Source organism: Rutidosis leptorrhynchoides, chromosome 11, assembly GCF_046630445.1.
Source record: "Rutidosis leptorrhynchoides isolate AG116_Rl617_1_P2 chromosome 11, CSIRO_AGI_Rlap_v1, whole genome shotgun sequence".
NCBI lineage: Eukaryota > Viridiplantae > Streptophyta > Magnoliopsida > Asterales > Asteraceae > Rutidosis > Rutidosis leptorrhynchoides.
Window position 1 is genome coordinate 178904883 of NC_092343.1, and position 23346 is coordinate 178928228.

Below are 23346 nucleotides of genomic sequence, written 5' to 3' on the forward strand. Positions count from 1 at the left end.
TCATTTTGATAGACCACAAGATTTAATATTCCCATTTTCCATAAACATCATGCATAAAATTCATTCATATGGATTGAACACCTGGTAATCGACCTTAACAAGTTGCATATAAAATATCCTCATCATTTCGGGACAACTTCGAACATGATAAATTCGCCATCATTCCGGGAAAACTTCGGACATGATAAATTCGCCATCATTCCGGGAAAACTTCGGACATGATAAATTCGCCATCATTCCGGGAAAACTTCGGACATGATAAAAAGGGCATATTCGATTTCGATAATTCAACCATAGAATGTAGTTTCGATTACTTGTGTCTATTTCATAAAACAGTTATAAAAGCAGCGCATGTATTCTCAGTCCCAAAAATATATATTGCAAAAGCATTTAAAAAGGGAGCAAATGAAACTCGCGCATATAAATATTGCAAAACAGTTAATAAAGCATTTGCATGTATTCTCAGCCAAAAAATGTAAAGAGTAAAAGGGATCATATGAAACTTACAATACTGTATTTTGTAGTAAAAATACATATGACGAATTTGAACAATGCAGGGTTGGCCTCGGATTCACGAACCTATATCATTTATTTATTTATTAATACACATAATTGCAATCGAATAATATATATAAATTTATTAGTTATATCATTTTTATATCAAATATATATATGTTTCATATATTTATTTTGTATATAAATTTTGTTATGTTATATATATTAAATATAAATGTATCGTTTGTTTGTTAAAATATAGTAACTAATATAATATTAATAATGGTAAAAATGATAGTAACTATAATACTTAATATTACTAATGAAGATATTAAAGTTAATAATTTTGTTAATAATAATACTGATGATAGTTTTTAATTATTAATCTCATAATGATAATATCAGTAGTAAAATGAATAATTTAGTAATAATGGTAGTGAAAATAATAATTTTTAATATTAGTACATAATACTTAATAATAATAATTATAACAATCTTATTACTAATGGTAATCTTAATAATAATACTTTTGTTAATAATAATAATAATAATAATTCCCAAATGTTTCCAATACTAATATTAATGATAATAATAATAATTTTAAAGATAACACTTTTATTACTAATGCTAATAATGATAATACTAATAATAACGATTTTGTTAATAATGATACTTATGTTAATAATAATAATACTGATAATAATAACAACTATAATTTTACCACTAATGGTAATAGTTTTAATAATAATAATACTAATATTAATGATAATAATATTACTTTGCATCATAATAGTGATAGTAATAAATAAACTTAGTAATAATATTAATAACTACAATTGTAACTAAAATCATAATAATGATAATTACTACTTTATTGGTTTTGATAATTATAATAACCATAATAATTAATAACAATAATAATAATAACAATAACAATAACAATAATAATAATAATAATAATAATAATAATAATAATAATAATAATAATAATAATAATAATAATAATAATAATAATAATAATAATAATAATAATAATAATAATAATAATAATCATCATAATCATAATCATAATAATAATGACAATAATAATAATAATAATAATAATAATAATAATAATAATAATAATAATAATAATAATAATAATAATAATAATAATAATAATAATAATAATAATAATAATAATAATAATAATAATAATAATAATAATAATAATGAAAATAGAAGTGTTTACCCTTTATAAAAAGCTCATCTAAAAAGAACTATCCCATACGAGACTCGAACCCAAGACCTCCCGTTTCACCCCCAAATTATTTTTCTTGCACTAGGTTGAACAATTACAGGTTCACAAACATGCATATAATCAATATTCGTTGATAATACAAGAAAATAAAATCATACAATCAAGATTTAAGCACCAAATTGCAATTTTTGTCATTTAAGCAAGAACACAATTAAAACATAGATTAATCAATAATTGAAGATGCAAACCTGTTTGGAATTGGTTAAAGATGTACACGATTGGATTTAGAACTTAGATTTCATCATAATTTTCTTCAATTAAGACTAGGGTTCATGGTGGTATTGGGGTCGTGATATGAACGAAGAGAGAGAAGAGGAAACACAAAACTGGAACAGAAATAAAACAAGGGGCGATTTTAGCCACTTAGATGGGTAATTATTCCCATACCTGATAAAACACGGGTATTTATCTGATTACTGAAACGTAACGTACCTCCTTCGGTAGCCCAAACGAAGTCCAAATTTAATAAACAAATAAGTTTTGTGACCCTGGTCACAAAACGAACCCATCGGACTAAAAATTAATTAAAAACTCTCAACGATTAATTAATTTATTAAAATGCTCATTAAAACACCAAACGAACAAAAAGGGCAAATAGGTAATTTCATCTGGGTCCGACATCAGGATGTTATAAATCTACCCCCTTAAAGAGATTCCGTCCTCGGTATCTGATCAGTCAAAGTCAACAAAGTCACGGATACCACAAACACACTAACGGGTCATAACTAGACCTAAGTTACAAAAGAGTCTTATAGTCACCCGCACTACCGAGCTTAGTTCATTTCCAAATCATCAAACTAAAACTTACAGATCAAAAGTCAGTCCTAACTTAAGCTAAGATACTTAATATCCGGATTATCAACCACACAATATACTTAAAATCTCGTTTTCACTTTTTGCAAGAGTAATCTGACACCGAAAATATGTCACTATCTAAAGTCTGAATAAATCCAAACCTGTCTAAACCCTACCGGAAAAAGGTTAACGAGTTATTGGTCATTACCAAATACAAACCATAGCTGAGGTCATCTAAATAAGTCACATCAATCACCTTGTTTAATCATCAATTTTATGGATTTGCACGAAAATATCTTGTCTCGAGTTAAGATTCATTCACTGTGGTCACGAATTATCGCCAACAATTCATCACCCAATTACCCCCATATGGTCTAGATAACGGGTCAAACACTATCAATTACCTCCAAATACACCAAATTAGCTTAACTTTACACGTATGGTAATGCTAAATCGACCCAGATTATACTAAAATTATCCAAATTTTGTAATTCAATACTCGTTTCAAACCTGATATTTAAGAAATTCGTCCAAATTTGTTCAAACATATCAATTCTCGCCCACTAATTCTTTGACTAAATCGAGTTTCTGGTTAACTCAATCAAAGAAGAATTACTACCAACCCAAATTTTAAGTCATTTTAATCATTAAATCACGATTCTCGTTAAAGAATTATCGTCACCACTAGGCCACAATAGTCAACCCTCCAAAAATCACAAATAAACTACCAATCAAGTCTAATTTATCTACATCTCCTCTGACTCTCGAAACTACTGTATAGTTTACCACAATGTATTTTCGTTGGTCAGACGTAGTACATCGTCCCAAATCATAGTTTCATTCCGAGTATTTCGAAGCAAGATTCTAGTTGAATCCGTCAATCCATCACAGTCTTATTTCGTTTATTTCGCTGCTCACTGATAATTATAATCCACAAGTAAGAAATACTTCAAATACAAAAAAAAAAAAATTAAAATTTGTCATATGTTTACAACTATCCCGATATACTAATGATTCTATCACATTTACACGGTTCAAATTTACCTAACTGATCCACTTAGGCAAATACACTAATAATTACAACATTAATATTATCCAAATCTTCTATAGTCGCACTATCAACTGTTTTCTGACACTCGCCCTGGTCATAAGGTCAGCCACAATATCCCCAAATATGGTCTCCAAATATGGTCTGACACTCGCCCTGGTCATAAGGTCAGCGCACACCCAACACCCAGTCCTTAGTCAGGCCAAAGTTCTACATAACTTACCCTGTAGACATCTAAAGAAAGTAGACCATACCTACTTTCTAAGAACCACATAGAAGTCACATTAGGTTACAGAAGAAAGACAGTACCTTAAGACAACTCTACGAGTCCATCACAACATGTCCAATCTCCAGATCTTTACCAAACCTCAACATATCCAATTTGAAACGAATCCCTATACAAATTAAGGTTTCTTCTAACTCACAAGGAAACCAAATAAAGAGTGTCTCCCACACTTATAATTAAGGGTCACATCGGTCCACAGAGGGCAACACTTTTTTAGGGAAACACTACCGATCATACACAGCTAGCCAAATCATGTATAGTACAGTAGGGCTAGTATTACACATCACATGACAACACGACAGAGTTTTCTTATCTCTGAGTTAGGACAACACGGAAGTTTCCAACCAACTTACTTCCTAAAGGTCACCACCAACTCATATAAGTCCATGAATAGAGTAATGATTCCTCAAGGTCGTACTACAGCCTCACTTATCTAGGCCAATCACGTACAACAGTACCGTAAGGTCAACATTAGACATGACCTACATCTCAAATACTCAAGGCAGTAACATACACGGTCCGAGTCCTTCTTTAATAGACAAGGGCACTACAATACTATTCCAATCCTTACGGGCCACTATATGTGTCCTGTAGGTCCATGGAAAGGAACAACAAATTACATAGGTCCAACTAAACAAGTCCAATCATGAACCTATACCACAAGGCCATTCCTACCTTCTGGTTCTGTCACGATCTATCAGTATACAGACTTCACATCACATGGCAACATAATAAGGTTAGGGTCTTCCACCATTTACCAAAAGGGACCACTACCCTAATCCGTCTCTATGGGTCACTACGTATGTCTCATCAGTCAACAGCAAGGAAAAAGACTTATACAAGTCTACTATCAATTCATGCACATCAGTTCGCCAAGTCTAGGCTATCTGTCGACTCTCATTCAGTATAAAAGTCCAACTACTTATTACCATACCACCATCACTAAACAAGTCACATGCCATATCACCAATAAATCACTAAAGCATAAAGCCATAATGCAAATATCATAATTAGTAAGCTCTAAAGTACCGAGTGATCGGTCAAAGGGAAAATCCCAACAATGTCAAGGGTAGCTCTAGACAACATCGGCGTAACTGGAGTCGTCAATCTATCAACTACCTCTTTTTACAAGAGGAAATAATCATATCACTAGTAATCACAACTAATTATCACAGATCATCATTACAAAGAGCACATGAACACCATCCACAGTTACACTAATAATAATAACAACAATGTAACAAGAATGTACCTTTATGGATATTAAGACATCTTTCGAATCTATCAACACCTCGATCTCACCCGCACCCTTGATCCTCTTTCATTCTGCAACTCGATCCTCATCCTTGGAGTCATGGTAACCGAAACCTGTCAAATCCTTTTCTCAACTCAGTATTGAACCCGTCAACTATAGTTGCTGACATTTGTTAGCACTGAGGATCAATGGGACACCAGCAGGGTGGAATCGATCTTCGTACCTGTCTTATTACAAAGTCTCACACAAAGCTTAGTAGATAATCTGTTAGATCAAGCACAACTAACACACTTGATATCCTGCATTCACTTAACCTCACCCCATAGACGTGTTTGACTTAACTCGAGGTTTGGGAACAGGTACACGCATGTACTGGTTGCCAAACCAATGCTCTGATACCAACTTGAAACACCAGCCAATTTTTTTTTTAATCACAGCAGAAGTCTTAATTTAACAAACACCACATTATTTATAAAACACATAATTAAATAATTTATCACAAACATTATAAATAAAATATAGTTTTCCTTTTACATTATAACACATCAGAGTACTCCGAGTCAAACATGTCTTCAGCCCAATTCCCAATCCCAGCAGTACCTAAACCTGCAGGGGTGTAAATGTGGGGTTTAGTACACCGTTAAGTGAATGGAATCTATCTAACATCATAAGCTTAAACATCACATAAGCTTTACACTAAATATCACCACCACATGCTAACCACCACTAGCATATAAATATGACAATATGAGGATCGGCAGCTTGTACGAGCACACGACTCCTAGCTGATCGGGCTAGAGTCTACCGATAGTCCTCGCTACTCAATTCACAGTATAGTCATCCTGACGCAGGGGGTGCGTCGTTCACACTATACTCACAATCAGTAGCCTATGGACCCAACCTCCCTAGGCATGGTTGACCTTATACGGACTCTAACCTCCCTAGGCACGGTCATGAGTCTTTAGTCTCCCCAGTCCCGACTCGTGTCAATCACATAGTGCACATACAATCACATACATCAACAAGCATACTATATCAATCTAGCATGGCAATTACTAATATCACATGATAATTATACTACACTAAACTTGGTAAAAGAGTTAAACACAGTAGCAAGATATGCTACTCAAAATCTATCTAGAGATAGACCCACTCACCGATCACCAGCTAAACTCGGTAGTCTAATATCACCGGGTCTTCTCCTCGTTCGTACCACCTGAGAATAAACACGGAATAAGTTAGTAAATCGCACCACAATTACTAACTATATGATATTCAATATATATGTCATATATATATATATATATATATATATATATATATATATATATATATATATATATATATATATATATATATATATATATATATATATATATATATATATATATATATATATGTTCGCACTCACCCATACACATCACACATATTAATACTTGCACATACATACACTATAAGTATATATATACATACACTATATATATAGATACGTACATACACTATATATAATTATATATATATATATACACGTACGTACACCATATATATATATATATATATATATATATATATATATATATATATATATATATATATATATATATATAAATACACTATATATACATATACGTACATACACTATATATATATATATACACGTACATACACCACATATATATATATATAGATACACTATATTCTCAATATTTTATAAAATCGTATAAATGGGTATTAGGACAATTATGACCCAATTGGGTCATAAATTACCACTTTTAACCAAAATAAGTCCAAACGGGTCAACGGGGTCAAAATGACCGGTTCACACATATTTGCATACACATATACACTTATATATACGATTCATTCAAATGGGTCGAAGTCCAAATGAGCGAACAATTCAAAATCAACACACCTAAACGGGTCAATAGCCGAACGGTCAAGGAATATAACCTACTATTTTGCAAACGGGTCACGAACAAACGGGTCAGGATTGAACACTTATACGCACCCTAATTTATTTATACCATTATATCGACCAAATAAATCGAGGGCTAAACGGACGGTCCAAACCATATAAACTACGAAATTTATATAAACGGGCCACGAGTTATCTCATAAATTACAAATACGGGCCACGGGTTTCGGGTCACGAATAACTGAGCATTCCCACAAAAGTTCACTAACATAATTTATAACCCAAATCAAACTAACAAAAAAACGGGTCAAAGTCCGAACAAACAAACAACCGACACACGCACCACAAAACGGCAACCACCGCCAACCGACGGAAACCACCACCGAACGGCAGCGGCAGCTCCAAGCCGGCAGCAGTAGCTGCCAGAAATAGACATAAACAGCGGTAGCAGCAGGTGCAAAAGCACCTGCAGAAATAGAATAGTGAAGTAGCAGCGACAGGGGTGGTGGTGGCAGCATAGGACGGTAGCAGGCGGCTGCAAGCGACGGTCGCTGCCGAAATTTGAACGGAAACAGTAGCAGCGGCCGTGAACTACTGTTGCTCTCGATTTCACCCCCAAATTGTTATTTCTTGCACTAGGTTGAACAATTACAGGTTCACAAACATGCATATAATCAATAATCATTGAAAATACAAGAAAATAAAATCATACAAACAAGATTTAAGCACTAAATTGCAATTTTTGTCATTTAAGCAAGAACACAATTAAAACATAGATTAATCAATAATTGAAGATGCAAATCTGTTAGGAATTGGTTAAAGATGTACACGATTGGATTTAGAACTTGGATTTCATCATAATTTTCTTCAATTAAGACTAGGGTTCATGGTGGTATCGGGGTCGTGATATGAACGAAGAGAGAGAAGAGGAAACACAAAACTAGAACAGAAATAAAATAAGGGGCGGTTTTAGCCACTTAGATGGGTAATTAATCCCATACCTGATAAAACATGGGTATTTATCTGATTACTGAAACGTAACGTACTTCGTTCGGTAGCCCAAACGAAGTTCGAATTTAATAAACAAATAAGTTCTGTGACCCTAGTAACAAAATGAACCCATCGGACTAAAAATTAATTAAAAACTCTCAATGATTAATTAATTTATTAAAATGCTCATTAAAACACCAAAAGAACAAAAAGGGCAAATAGGTAATTTCATCTGGGCCCGACATCAGGATGTTACAGTTCAATGCACTGTTATCACTATATGTTTAATCCTAGATTAATTAGTGATCTCTTGCTAGTCATTATATGAATATTACTTGACTACTTGCTACTAATACATGGGTATTATTTGACTATGTTAAATGCTAACTTGCTAAGTAGTTACTTAATATGTATATGTATGAATCTTGTCTTGCTATGTGTTACAAGTTGGAATTCCATCAACTTGTATTTGTACTAATTTAATATATGCTTGTGCTACTTGGATAATGCTTAATATGTCATAAATTAGTAATCTTAAAAGATAATGAATCATTAACACACATATGTTTGCTTAAGTCTAAAATCAAGTTTATGAATGGTTTAGACTTGATTTACTTGATGTCTTACTACATGCTCAATTGATATTACTTGTTTAAATTGTTAAGACATCATTAACACACTTAATTAATTCACAAACAAGTTTAAAATTGAATACTAGTGTGCTTTGTGATTAAAGTGGGTTATTGTCATTAATGTGAAATGACTCAAACCGTTTAATTTAAAACCAGCGATAATTTTTTTTTAAACAGTACAGGAGCGGCGCACCAAGACCAAGTGCGGCGTACTTGGAGACCCCAAAGCGGCGCTCTTGTCTCCAGAAGCGGTGCTCCTGACGCCTGATGAAAAACTCCACAAAAGACTGACCAGGAGTGGCGCTTTTAATACAAAAGCGGCGCTCTTGTACCTGGGAAATGTTGTTTCCATTTTTATTAAGTGTTGACCCAAACCACATACTCAACAACACGTGCTAAGGACCCCAAGTACATTTGATTCATAAAATAAAAGTGTTTATACAAAAAAATGGGCACCACGACCCTTGGGACTCCAACGACCCGTTACATACATCAATGTAGCAATTTTGACTCAAATAGTTTAATTTCCAAACATTTAACGAGCATGGTGTTTGGGACTAAACTACCCCACACTTAGGCCAAAAACCAAAAGCGTCCACTATCATAACAAAAGTGGGAGATCTCTAATCCAAACGAATACCCTTGTCTTTATCCACGCCGGAGCCTAAAAAGGTAAACAACGAGAGGGTAAGCAAAACGCTTAGTGAATGCAATAATTATACACATACATATATAATATATCTACTTGCAAACACTTACTCACATACCACATACATGCTAGCAACATAATTAGCATACTATCTCAAGTACGAAGCTAATAACCTCCAATACCACAACTAGCATAACCAATAGCATATAATCGAAACAATATAATATGCTACACTACAACACTTACACAAACCTTATGGTTAACCATACTCGCGTCATGGTGCTACCGGCTCTTTGGTTCACACCATACACACTTATCATGATGCTACCGGCTCTTTGGTACACATCACATCTTGAGTCATACTCATGTTACGGCGCTACCGGCTCTTTGGTTCACACCTCAACAACTCGTACCATTGTGCTACTGGCTCTTTGGTTCACACTACAACACACGCACTACGATGCTACTGACTCTTTGGTTCACATCGTAGCACACTCGTACATACCATAGCACTACCGACTCTTTGGTTCATGCCAAAGCATACAAATAAATACACTATATACATACATGCATAATTATTCCACTCACCTTAACTCCTTCGGTGAATGATAAATCAAGCTCGCAACCTTCAATGTAACGTACCGATTACATTATGCACATAATCAATCACGCAATCAAGTTGGTCAACCAACTCATCCACCATTTTAGGGTCATTTTGACCCATAGTGCAAATGTGACCCATTTGAACCTTTAACCCTCACACTAGGTCAAGATTACACCAAATCGCCAACATCAATCGATTAAGATCTTAATGCACCCATTAATACAAGGTTAGTGCATTTTTATACTCATTAGACAACTTAGGTCATTCAAAACTCATTTAACCCATTTCAAGGTCAACACACCCATTTGGGTCATCCACCACCCAAATTGCAGTGACCCGAATTTTTCCATGTTTATATATATTAATTGAGATTGATATTTACATGATTAAATGTTTCCAACATGTTAAGCAATCAAACTTGTTAAGACTTGATTAATTGAAATATGTTTCATATAGAAAATTGACCACCCAAGTTGACCTGTGATTCACGAACGTTAAAACTTGTAAAAACTATATGATGACATATATATGGATATATATATATAGTTAACATGATACTATGATAAGTAAACATATCATTAAGTATATTAACAATGAACTACAGATGTAAAAACAAGACTACTAACTTAATGATTTTTAAACGAGACATATATGTAACGATTATCGTTGTAAAGACATTTAATGTATATATATCATATTAAGAGATATTCATACATGATAATATCATGATAATATAATAATTTAAAATCTCATTTGATATTATAAACATTGGGTTAACAACATTTAACAAGATTGTTAACCTAAAGGTTTCAAAACAACACTTACATGTAACGACTAACGATGACTTAACGACTCAGTTAAAATGTATATACATGTAGTGTTTTAATATGTATTTATACACTTTTGAAAGACTTCAATACACTTATCAAAATACTTCTACTTAACAAAAATGCTTACAATTACATCCTCGTTCAGTTTCATCAACAATTCTACTCGTATGCACCCGTATTCGTACTCGTACAATACACAGCTTTTAGATGTATGTACTATTAGTATATACACTCCAATGATCAGCTCTTAGCAGCCTATGTGAGTCACCTAACACATGTGGGAACCATCATTTGGCAACTAGCATGAAATATCTCATAAAATTACAAAAATATGAGTAATCATTCATGACTTATTTACATGAAAACAAAATTACATATCCTTTATATCTAATCCATACACCAACGACCAAAAACACCTACAAACACTTTAATTCTTCAATTTTCTTCATATAATTGATCTCTCTCAAGTTCTATCTTCAAGTTCTAAGTGTTCTTCATATATTCTACAAGTTCTAGCTACATAAAATCAAGAATACTTTCAAGTTTGCAAGCTCACTTCCAATCTTGTAAGGTGATCATCCAACCTCAAGAAATCTTTGTTTCTTACAGTAGGTTATCATTCTAATACAAGGTAATAATCATATTCAAACTTTGGTTCAATTTCTATAACTATAACAATCTTATTTCAAGTGATGATCTTACTTGAACTTGTATTCGTGTCATGATTCTGCTTCAAGAACTTCGAGCCATCCAAGGATCCGTTGAAGCTAGACCCATTTTTCTCTTTTCCAGTAGGTTTATCCAAGGAACTTAAGGTAGTAATGATGTTCATAACATCATTCAATTCATACATATAAAGCTATCTTATTCGAAGGTTTAAACTTGTAATCGCTAGAACATAGTTTAGTTAATTCTAAACTTGTTCGCAAACAAAAGTTAATCCTTCTAACTTGACTTTTAAAATCAACTAAACACATGTTCTATATCTATATGATATGCTAACTTAGTGATTTAAAACTTGGAAACACGAAAAACACCGTAAAACCGGATTTACGCCGTCGTAGTAACACCGCGGGCTGTTTTGGGTTAGTTAATTAAAAACTATGATAAACTTTGATTTAAAAGTTGTTATTCTGAGAAAATGATTTTTATTATGAACATGAAACTATATCCAAAAATTATGGTTAAACTCAAAGTGAAAGTATGTTTTCTAAAATGGTCATCTAGACGTCGTTCTTTCGACTGAAATGACTACCTTTACAAAAACAACTTGTAACTTATTTTTCCGACTATAAACCTAGACACGTATACAATGTTTCAACTATAACTTAATAAACTTGTATTGTATATTATGTAATCTTGAGATACCATAGACACGTATACAATGTTTCGACCTATCATGTCGACACATCTATATATATTTCGGAACAACCATAGACACTCTATATGTGAACGTTGGAGTTAGCTATACAGGGTTGAGGTTGATTCCAAAATATATATAGTTTGAGTTGTGATCAATACTGAGATACGTATACACTGGGTCGTGGATTGATTCAAGATAATATTTATCGATTTATTTCTGTACATCTAACTGTGGGCAACTAGTTGTAGGTTACTAACGAAGACAGCTGACTTAATAAACTTAAAACATCAAAATATATTAAAAGTGTTGTAAATATATTTTGAACATACTTTGATATATATGTATATATTGCTATAGGTTCGTGAATCAACCAGTGGCCAAGTCTTACTTCCCGACGAAGTAAAAATCTGTGAAAGTGAGTTATAGTCCCACTTTTAAAATCTAATATTTTTGGGATGAGAATACATGCAGGTTTTATAAATGATTTACAAAATAGACACAAGTACGTGAAACTACATTCTATGGTTGAATTATCGAAATCGAATATGCCCCTTTTTATTAAGTCTGGTAATCTAAGAATTAGGGAACAGACACCCTAATTGACGCGAATCCTAAAGATAGATCTATTGGGCCTAACAAACCCCATCCAAAGTACCGGATGCTTTAGTACTTCAAAATTTATATCATATCCGAAGGGTGTCCCGGAATGATGGGGATACTCTTATATATGCATCTTGTTAATGTCGGTTACCAGGTGTTCACCATATGAATGATTTTTATCTCTATGTATGGGATGTGTATTGAAATATGAAATCTTGTGGTCTATTATTATGATTTGATATATATAGGTTAAACCTATAACTCACCAACATTTTTGTTGACGTTTTAAGCATGTTTATTCTCAGGTGATTATTAAGAGCTTCCGCTGTCGCATACTTAAATAAGGACGAGATTTGGAGTCCATGCTTGTATGATATTGTGTAAAAACTGCATTCAAGAAACTTATTTTGTTGTAACATATTTGTATTGTAAACCATTATGTAATGGTCGTGTGTAAACAGGATATTTTAGATTATCATTATTTGATAATCTACGTAAAGCTTTTTAAACCTTTATTGATGAAATAAAGGTTATGGTTTGTTTTAAAAATGAATGCAGTCTTTGAAAAACGTCTCATATAGAGGTCAAAACCTCGCAATGAAATCAATTAATATGGAACGTTTTTAATCAATAAGAACGGGACATTTCAGTTGGTATCAGAGCGTTGGTCTTAGAGAACCAGAATTTTGCGTTAGTGTGTCTTATCGAGTTTGTTAGGATGCATTAGTGAGTCTGGACTTCGACCGTGTTTACTTGAAAAATGATTGCTTAACAAATTTTGTTGGAAACTATATATTTTTAACATGTGAATATTATGTGATATATTAATCTCTTAACGCGTTTGATATTATGTAATAGATGTCTACCTCTAGAACAAGTCCCATTGACTCACCTAATAATAATGAAGAGTCAAATGTAAATTGGAATGATTCGTGGACTGATTCACAAGTTCCCGAAGAGGAACCGGAAGAAGAGTCGGAACCGGAAGAAGAATCGGAACCGGAAGAAGAATCTGAACCGGATGAAGAAATAGAACCGGTGGGGGAAATAATAAAACGGTTAAGTAAAAGAAAATCCTCAACCAACTGACCAAGGTTAATTATGGTCAATGGTGTTTCCGCCAAGGAAGCAAAATATTGGGAGGATTACCAATTCTCCATTCCGACGAGAATTCCGATGATGTTATAGAAATTACCCCAACTGAATTTAAAAAGGCAAAAGAAAATAATAAGGGAAAGGGCATAAAAATAGAGAAATCTAATTCCAACCCCGATGAACTTTATATGTATCGTCAACCCCCGAAGTCCTTAAGTTGTAACAATGACCCGGGAACCTCTAAACCACCAGGTTTTTCTAAACCAATGTGGAAAACGACGGCTCGTATTAGGGGAACATCATATATCCCTAGAAACTTGGCAAAACGAACCAAAACCGAAGAAGAAGAAACAAGCGAGTCAGAATAAGATAGTTGTATTCGTGTGGTGTAATATATGTAATATAGTGTGCTTATGCTTTATGATATATGAAAATTGCTTGTATTAATAAGTATTTTTTTTTATGAATCTAACTCTTGTCTATTTTACAGTATAAAAACACAAAATGGATAGACAACCCAATATTTTAAGAGACCTACCCGGAGACATGATTGATGAAATCTTGTCTAGAGTCGGTCAGAATTCTTCGGCACAACTATTTAAGGAGAGATCAGTTTGTAAGACATTCGAAGAACGTTCCAAGAATGCCTTGGTTTATAAAAGACTTTCGTTCGAAAGATGGGGGATATTACATTGGGAAATCCATAAGTTACGATGTGTTTACTTTAACGCATATATTGCGGGGAACCCAAATGCTATTTTACGCAATGGGTTAAGAAATTATTTTGACTCAATATATCCGAATATTGGACTTCGTGATTTAGAAAAAGCGGCTAACATGCAACATAAAGAAGCATGTTATGCTTACGGATTAGTAATGTTCGCTTCTCACCAAAGTGAGAACAAGAACATCGGGCTATAACTATTAAACAAAACGTTCCCACAAGTGACGGAGTCGGTAATTGGGGTAAGAAATGAGGTTTTTAGATTGTTACGGGACTGTTGGACATTACGTAACCCTCGTCCCTTTGACGACGTTACAACATGCTGTCTTATCAACGGCCATAACGGTTATGTTCCACAAGACCAAGGATGGTAAGTAATCCTAGTAAAACCAGAATGCATGACTTGTTTCTGGACGTATGAATTACGTGTCTTTATTACCTTTGCTGAATGACTTGTGTACTAGCTAGAATTATCTTCACAACCATCTTGTATCAAATTTATTGTGTGCTATATTTCATGCTATATGTAAAATAAGCGGTATTGTAAGTTTGTAAAATATTGTGTAAAAGTTTGAACGCGAAATATTATTATAATCAGTTTTTCATATAGAATTGTAGTAGTTGAATTGTATATTAGCTACTAAGTATGAACTTAACGGGTAGGTACTACCTGAATTTAAACTTATAAAATGCTAATATGAAGAAAAAGCTTTTATAAATGAGTTCATATTATGCTACGAAATACTATTAACTACTCTTAATATTCTGTATGATTAACTTGTTCCATTTGACTATTTTGAAGGAAATGGCACCGACTACTCGACACACCGTGAATATGAATGAAGAGGAATTCCGTACTTTTCTAGCTTCAAACATAGCCGCAGTACAGGCTGCGCTACATACCAATAATAACCTTGGATCTAGCAGTACAGGAAATCATGTAGGATGCACCTACAAAGAATTCACTGCCTGCAAACCTTTGGAATTTGATGGAACCGAAGGACCGGTCGGATTGAAACGGTGGACCGAGAAGGTCGAATCGGTGTTTGCCATAAGTAAGTGTACTGAAGAGGAAAAAGTGAAGTACGCTACGCATACCTTCACAGGTTCTGCGTTAACATGGTGGAATACCTATCTAGAGCAAGTGGGACAAGACGATGCGTACGCACTACCGTGGTCAGCATTCAAGCACTTGATGAATGAGAAGTACCGTCCCAGAACCGAGGTCAATAAGCTCAAGACAGAACTTAGAGGGTTACGAACCCAAGGATTTGATATTACCACGTACGAAAGACGATTCACAGAATTGTGCCTATTGTGTCCGGGAGCATTCGAAGATGAGGAAGAGAAGATCGACGCGTTTGTGAAAGGATTACCGGAAAGAATCCAAGAAGATATAAGTTCACACGAGCCCGCCTCCATACAACAGGCATGTAGAATGGCTCACAAACTAGTGAACCAGATTGAAGAAAGAATTAAAGAACAGACTGCTGAAGAGGCCAATGTGAAGCAAGTCAAAAGAAAGTGGGAGGAAAACGGTGATAAGAATCACCAATACAACAACAATAGCAATTACAACAATAATCGCAACAATTATCCCAACAATTGCAACATCAATCGTAACTACAACAAACGACCCAACAACAACAACAACAACAACAACAACAAAAACAGCAACTACAACAATCATCCCAACAACAATAATAACCGCAACAACAACAACAACAATCAGAATCAGCTATGCTAAAGGTGTGAAAAGTATCACTCGGGGTCCTGCACCAAATTTTGCAACAAGTGTAAAAGAAATGGTCATAGCGCGGCGAAGTGTGAGGTCTACGGACCAGGGGTTAATAGAACGAAAGGAACAAATGGTGTCGGAACGAGTAATGGCGGAGCAAGTAGTGTCGGAGCAAGTTATGCCAATGTAGTTTGTTATAAATGTGGAAAACCGGGCCACATTATTAGAAATTGCCCGAACCAGGAGAACACGAATAGACAAGGCCGTGGAAGAGTTTTCAATATTAATGCGGCAGAGGCACAGAAAGACCCGGAGCTTGTTACGGGTACGTTCCTTATTGACAATAAATCTGCTTACGTTTTATTTGATTCGGGTGCGGATAGAAGCTATATGAGTAGAGATTTTTGTGCTAAATTAAGTTGTCCATTGATGCCTTTGGATAGTAAATTTTTACTCGAATTAGCAAATGGTAAATTAATTTCAGCAGATAATATATGTCAGAATCGAGAAATTAAACTGGTTAGTGAAACATTTAAGATTGATTTGATACCAGTAGAGTTAGGGAGTTTTGATGTGATAATCGGTATGGACTGGTTGAAAGAAGTGAAAGCAGAGATTGTTTGTTACAAAAATACAATTCGCATTATACGAGAAAAAGGAAAACCCTTAATGGTGTACAGAGAAAAGGGCAACACGAAGCTACATCTTATTAGTAATTTGAAGGCACAAAAAACTAATAAGAAAATGTTGCTATGCTGTTCTAGCACACGTCGAGAAAGTACAAACTGAAGAAAAGAGCATCAATGATGTTCCCATTGCAAAACAATTTCCCGATGTATTTCCGAAAGAATTACTGGGATTACCCCCACATCGATCCGTTGAATTTCAAATAGATCTTGTACCAGGAGCTACACCAATAGCTCGTGCTCCTTATAGACTCACACCCAGCGAGATGAAAGAACTGCAAAGCCAATTACAAGAACTTTTAGAGCGAGGTTTCATTCGACCAAGCACATCACCGTGGGGAGCTCCTGTTTTGTTTGTCAAGAAGAAAGATGGTACATTCAGGTTGTGTATCGACTACCGAGAGTTGAACAAACTTACCATCAAGAACCGCTACCCACTACCGAGAATCGACGACTTATTTGATCAACTACAAGGCTCGTCTGTTTATTCAAAGATTGACTTACGTTCCGGGTATCATCAAATACGGGTGAAAGAAGATGATATTCCAAAGACTGCTTTCAGAACACGTTACGGTCATTACGAGTTTATGGTCATGCCATTTGGTTTAACTAATGCACCAGCTGTGTTCATGGACCTTATGAACCGAGTGTGCGGACCATACCTTGACAAGTTTGTCATTGTTTTCATTGATGACATACTTATTTACTCAAAGAATGACCAAGAACACGGTGAACATTTGAGAAAGGTGTTAGAAGTATTGAGGAAGGAAGAATTGTACGCTAAGTTTTCAAAGTGTGCATTTTGGTTGGAAGAAGTTCAATTCCTCGGTCACATAGTGAACAAAGAAGGTATTAAGGTGGATCCGGCAAAGATAGAAACTGTTGAAAAGTGAGAAACCCCGAAAACTCCGAAACACATACGCCAGTTTTTAGGACTAGCTGGTTACTACAGAAGGTTCATCCAAGACTTTTCCAGAATAGCAAAACCCTTGACTGCATTAACGCATAAAGGGAAGAAATTTGAATGGAATGATGAACAAGAGACAGCGTTTCAGTTATTGAAGAAAAAGCTAACTACGGCACCTATATTGTCATTGCCTGAAGGGAATGATGATTTTGTGATTTATTGTGACGCATCAAAGCAAGGTCTCGGTTGTGTATTAATGCAACGAACGAAGGTGATTGCTTATGCGTCTAGACAATTGAAGATTCACGAACAAAATTATACGACGCATGATTTGGAATTAGGCGCGTTGTTTTTGCATTAAAGACTTGGAGGCACTACTTATATGGGGTCAAAAGTATTATATATACCGACCACAAAAGTCTTCAACACATATTTAATCAGAAACAACTGAATATGAGGCAGCATAGGTGGATTGAATTATTGAATGATTATGACTTTGAGATTCGTTACCACCCGGGGAAGGCAAATGTGGTAGCCGATGCCTTGAGCAGGAAGGACAGAGAACCCATTCGAGTAAAATCTATGAATATAATGATTCATAATAACCTTACTACTCAAATAAAGGAGGCGCAACAAGGAGTTTTAAAAGAGGGAAATTTAAAGGATGAAATACCCAAAGGATCGGAGAAGCATCTTAATATTCGGGAAGACGGAACCCGGTATAGGGCTGAAAGGATTTGGGTACCAAAATTTGGAGATATGAGAGAAATGGTACTTAGAGAAGCTCATAAAACCAGATACTCAATACATCCTGGAACGGGGAAGATGTACAAGGATCTCAAGAAACATTTTTGGTGGCCGGGTATGAAAGCCGATGTTGCTAAATACGTAGGAGAATGTTTGACGTGTTCTAAGGTCAAAGCTGAGCATCAGAAACCATCAGGTCTACTTCAACAACCCGAAATCCCGGAATGGAAATGGGAAAACATTACCATGGATTTCATCACTAAATTGCTAAGGACTGCAAGTGGTTTTGATACTATTTGGGTAATAGTTGATCGTCTCACCAAATCAGCACACTTCCTGCTAATAAGAGAAGATGACAAGATGGAGAAGTTAGCACGACTGTATTTGAAGGAAGTCATCTCCAGACATGGAATACCAATCTCTATTATCTCTGATAGGGATGGTAGATTTATTTCAAGATTCTGGCAGACATTACAGCAAGCATTAGGAACTCGTCTAGACATGAGTACTGCCTATCATCCACAAACTGATGGGTAGAGTGAAAGGACGATACAAACGCTTGAAGACATGCTACGAGCATGTGTTATTGATTTCGGAAACAGTTGGGATCGACATCTACCGTTAGCAGAATTTTCCTACAACAACAGCTACCATTCAAGCATTGAGATGACGCCGTTTGAAGCACTTTATAGTAGAAAGTGCAGGTCTCTGATTTGTTGGAGTGAAGTGGGGGATAGACAGATTACGGGTCCGGAGATTATACAAGAAACTACCGAGAAGATCATCCAAATTCAACAACGGTTGAAAACCGCCCAAAGTCAACAAAAGAGCTACGCTGACATTAAAAGAAAAGATATAGAATTTGAAATTGGAGAGATGGTCATGCTTAAAGTTTCACCTTGGAAAGGCGTTGTTCGATTTGGTAAACGATGGGAATTAAATCCAAGGTATATTGGACCATTCAAGATTATTGATCGTGTCGAACCAGTAGCTTACCGACTTGAGTTACCTCAACAACTCGCGGCTGTACATAACACTTTCCATGTCTCAAATTTGAAGAAATGTTTTGCTAAAGAAGATCTCACTATTCCGTTAGATGAAATCCAAATCAACGAAAAACTTCAATTCATCGAAGAACCCGTCGAAATAATGGATCGTGAGGTTAAAAGACTTAAGCAAAACAAGATACCAATTGTTAAGGTTCGATGGAATACTTGTAGAGGACCCGAATTCACCTGGGAGCATGAAGATCGGATGAAGAAGAAATACCCGCATCTATTTCCAGAAGATTCGTTAACACCTTCAACAGCTTAAAATTTCGGGACGAAATTTATTTAACGGGTAGGTACTGTAGTGACCCGAATTTTTCCATGTTTATATATATTAATTGAGATTGATATTTACATGATTAAATGTTTCCAACATGTTAAGCAATCAAACTTGTTAAGACTTGATTAATTGAAATATGTTTCATATAGACAATTGACCACCCAAGTTGACCGGTGATTCACGAACGTTAAAACTTGTAAAAACTATATGATGACATATATATGGATATATATATATATAGTTAACATGATACTATGATAAGTAAACATATCATTAAGTATATTAACAATGAACTACATATGTAAAAACAAGACTACTAACTTAATGATTTTTAAACGAGACATATATGTAACGATTATCGTTGTAAAGACATTTAACGTATATATATCATATTAAGAGATATTCATACATGATAATATTATGATAATATAATAATTTAAAATCTCATTTGATATTATAAACATTGGGTTAACAACATTTAACAAGATCGTTAACCTAAAGGTTTCAAAACAACACTTACATGTAACGACTAACGATGACTTAACGACTCAGTTAAAATGTATATACATGTAGTGTTTTAATATGTATTTATACACTTTTGAAAGACTTCAATACACTTATCAAAATACTTCTACTTAACAAAAATGCTTACAATTACATCCTCGTTCAGTTTCATCAACAATTCTACTCGTATGCACCCGTATTCGTACTCGTACAATACACAGCTTTTAGATGTATGTACTATTGGTATATACACTCCAATGATCAGCTCTTAGCAGCCCATGTGAGTCACCTAACACATGTGGGAACCATCATTTGGCAACTAGCATGAAATATCTCATAAAATTACAAAAATATGAGTAATCATTCATGACTTATTTACATGAAAACAAAATTACATATCCTTTATATCTAATCCATACACCAACGACCAAAAACACCTACAAACACTTTCATTCTTCAATTTTCTTCATCTAATTGATCTCTCTCAAGTTCTATCTTCAAGTTCTAAGTGTTCTTCATATATTCTACAAGTTCTAGTTACATAAAATCAAGAATACTTTCAAGTTTGCTAGCTCACTTCCAATCTTGTAAGGTGATCATCCAACCTCAATAAATCTTTGTTTCTTATAGTAGGTTATCATTCTAATACAAGGTAATAATCATATTCAAACTTTGGTTCAATTTCTATAACTATAACAATCTTATTTCAAGTGATGATCTTACTTGAACTTGTTTTCGTGTCATGATTCTGCTTCAAGAACTTCGAGCCATCCAAGGATCTGTTGAAGCTAGATCTATTTTTCTCTTTTCCAGTACGTTTATCCAAGGAACTTAAGGTAGTAATTATGTTCATAACATCATTCGATTCATACATATAAAGCTATCTTATTCGAAGGTTTAAACTTGTAATCGCTAGAACATAGTTTAGTTAATTCTAAACTTGATCGCAAACAAAAGTTAATCCTTCTAACTTAACTTTTAAAATCAACTAAACACATGTTCTACATCTATATGATATGCTAACTTAATGATTTAAAACCTGGAAACACGAAAAACACCGTAAAATCGGATTTACGCCGTCGTAGTAACACCGCGGGCTGTTTTGGGTTAGTTAATTAAAAACTATGATAAACTTTGATTTAAAAGTTGTTATTCTGAGAAAATGATTTTTATTATGAACATGAAACTATATCCAAAAATTATGGTTAAACTCAAAGTGGAAGTATGTTTTCTAAAATGGTCATCTAGACGTCGTTCTTTCGACTGAAATGACTACCTTTACAAAAACGACTTGTAACTTATTTTTCCGACTATAAACCTATACTTTTTCTGTTTATATTCATAAAATAGAGTTCAATATGAAACCATAGCAATTTGATTCACTCAAAACGGATTTAAAATGAAGAAGTTATGGGTAAAACAAGATTGGATAATTTTTCTCATTTTAGCTACGTGAAAATTGGTAACAAATCTATTTCAACCATAACTTAATCAACTTGTATTGTATATTATGTAATCTTGAGATACCATAGACACGTATACAATGTTTCGACCTATCATGTCGACACATCTATATATATTTCGGAACAACCATAGACACTCTATATGTGAATGTTGGAGTTAGCTATACAGGGTTGAGGTTGATTCCAAAATATATATAGTTTGAGTTGTGATCAATACTGAGATACGTATACACTGGGTCGTGGATTGATTCAAGATAATATTTATCGATTTATTTCTGTACATCTAACTGTGGACAACTAGTTGTAGGTTACTAACGAGGACAGCTGACTTAATAAACTTAAAACATCAAAATATATTAAAAGTGTTGTAAATATATTTTGAACATACTTTGATATATATGTATATATTGTTATAGGTTCGTGAATCAACCAGTGGCCAAGTCTTACTTCCCGACGAAGTAAAAATCTGTGAAAGTGAGTTATAGTCCCACTTTTAAAATCTAATATTTTTGGGATGAGAATACATGCAGGTTTTATAAATGATTTACAAAATAGACACAAGTACGTGAAACTACATTCTATGGTTGAATTATCGAAATCGAATATGCCCCTTTTTATTAAGTCTGGTAATCTAAGAATTAGGGAACAGACACCCTAATTGACGCGAATCCTAAAGATAGATCTATTGGGCCTAACAAACCCCATCCAAAGTACCGGTGCTTTAGTACTTCGAAATTTATATCATATCCGAAGGGTGTCCCGGAATTATGGGGATACTCTTATATATGCATCTTGTTAATGTCGGTTACCAGGTGTTCACCATATGAATGATTTTTATCTCTATGCATGGGATGTGTATTGAAATATGAAATCTTGTGGTCTATTATTATGATTTGATATATATAGGTTAAACCTATAACTCACCAACATTTTTGTTGACGTTTTAAGCATGTTTATTCTCAGGTGATTATTAAGAGCTTCCGCTGTCGCATACTTAAATAAGGACGAGATTTGGAGTCCATGCTTGTATGATATTGTGTAAAAACTGCATTCAAGAAACTTATTTTGTTGTAACATATTTGTATTGTAAACCATTATGTAATGGTCGTGTGTAAACAGGATATTTTAGATTATCATTATTTGATAATCTACGTAAAGCTTTTTAAACCTTTATTGATGAAATAAAGGTTATGGTTTTTTTTAAAAATGAATGCAGTCTTTGAAAAACGTCTCATATAGAGGTCAAAACCTCGCAACGAAATCAATTAATATGGAACGTTTTTAATCAATAAGAACGGGACATTTCACAAATAACACCCATTCACTTTAACACAAGGTGTGCTAGTGATTAACTAGCTATTTAAGACCCATAAACACAATCATCACCTCAA

General features: G+C 34.2%; 1 long non-coding RNA gene across 1 annotated transcript; it reads right to left on the reverse strand.

Moving 5' to 3' along the window:
- Positions 1 to 5429: 5429 nt before the first annotated feature.
- LOC139874238 (uncharacterized) lies at positions 5430 to 8034 on the reverse strand. The gene is made up of 3 exons (XR_011767852.1): positions 7923 to 8034; positions 6337 to 6395; positions 5430 to 5785 (listed from the first exon to the last, which is right to left on the reverse strand). It is a non-coding gene; the product is annotated as an uncharacterized lncRNA (long non-coding RNA).
- Positions 8035 to 23346: the final 15312 nt, after the last annotated feature.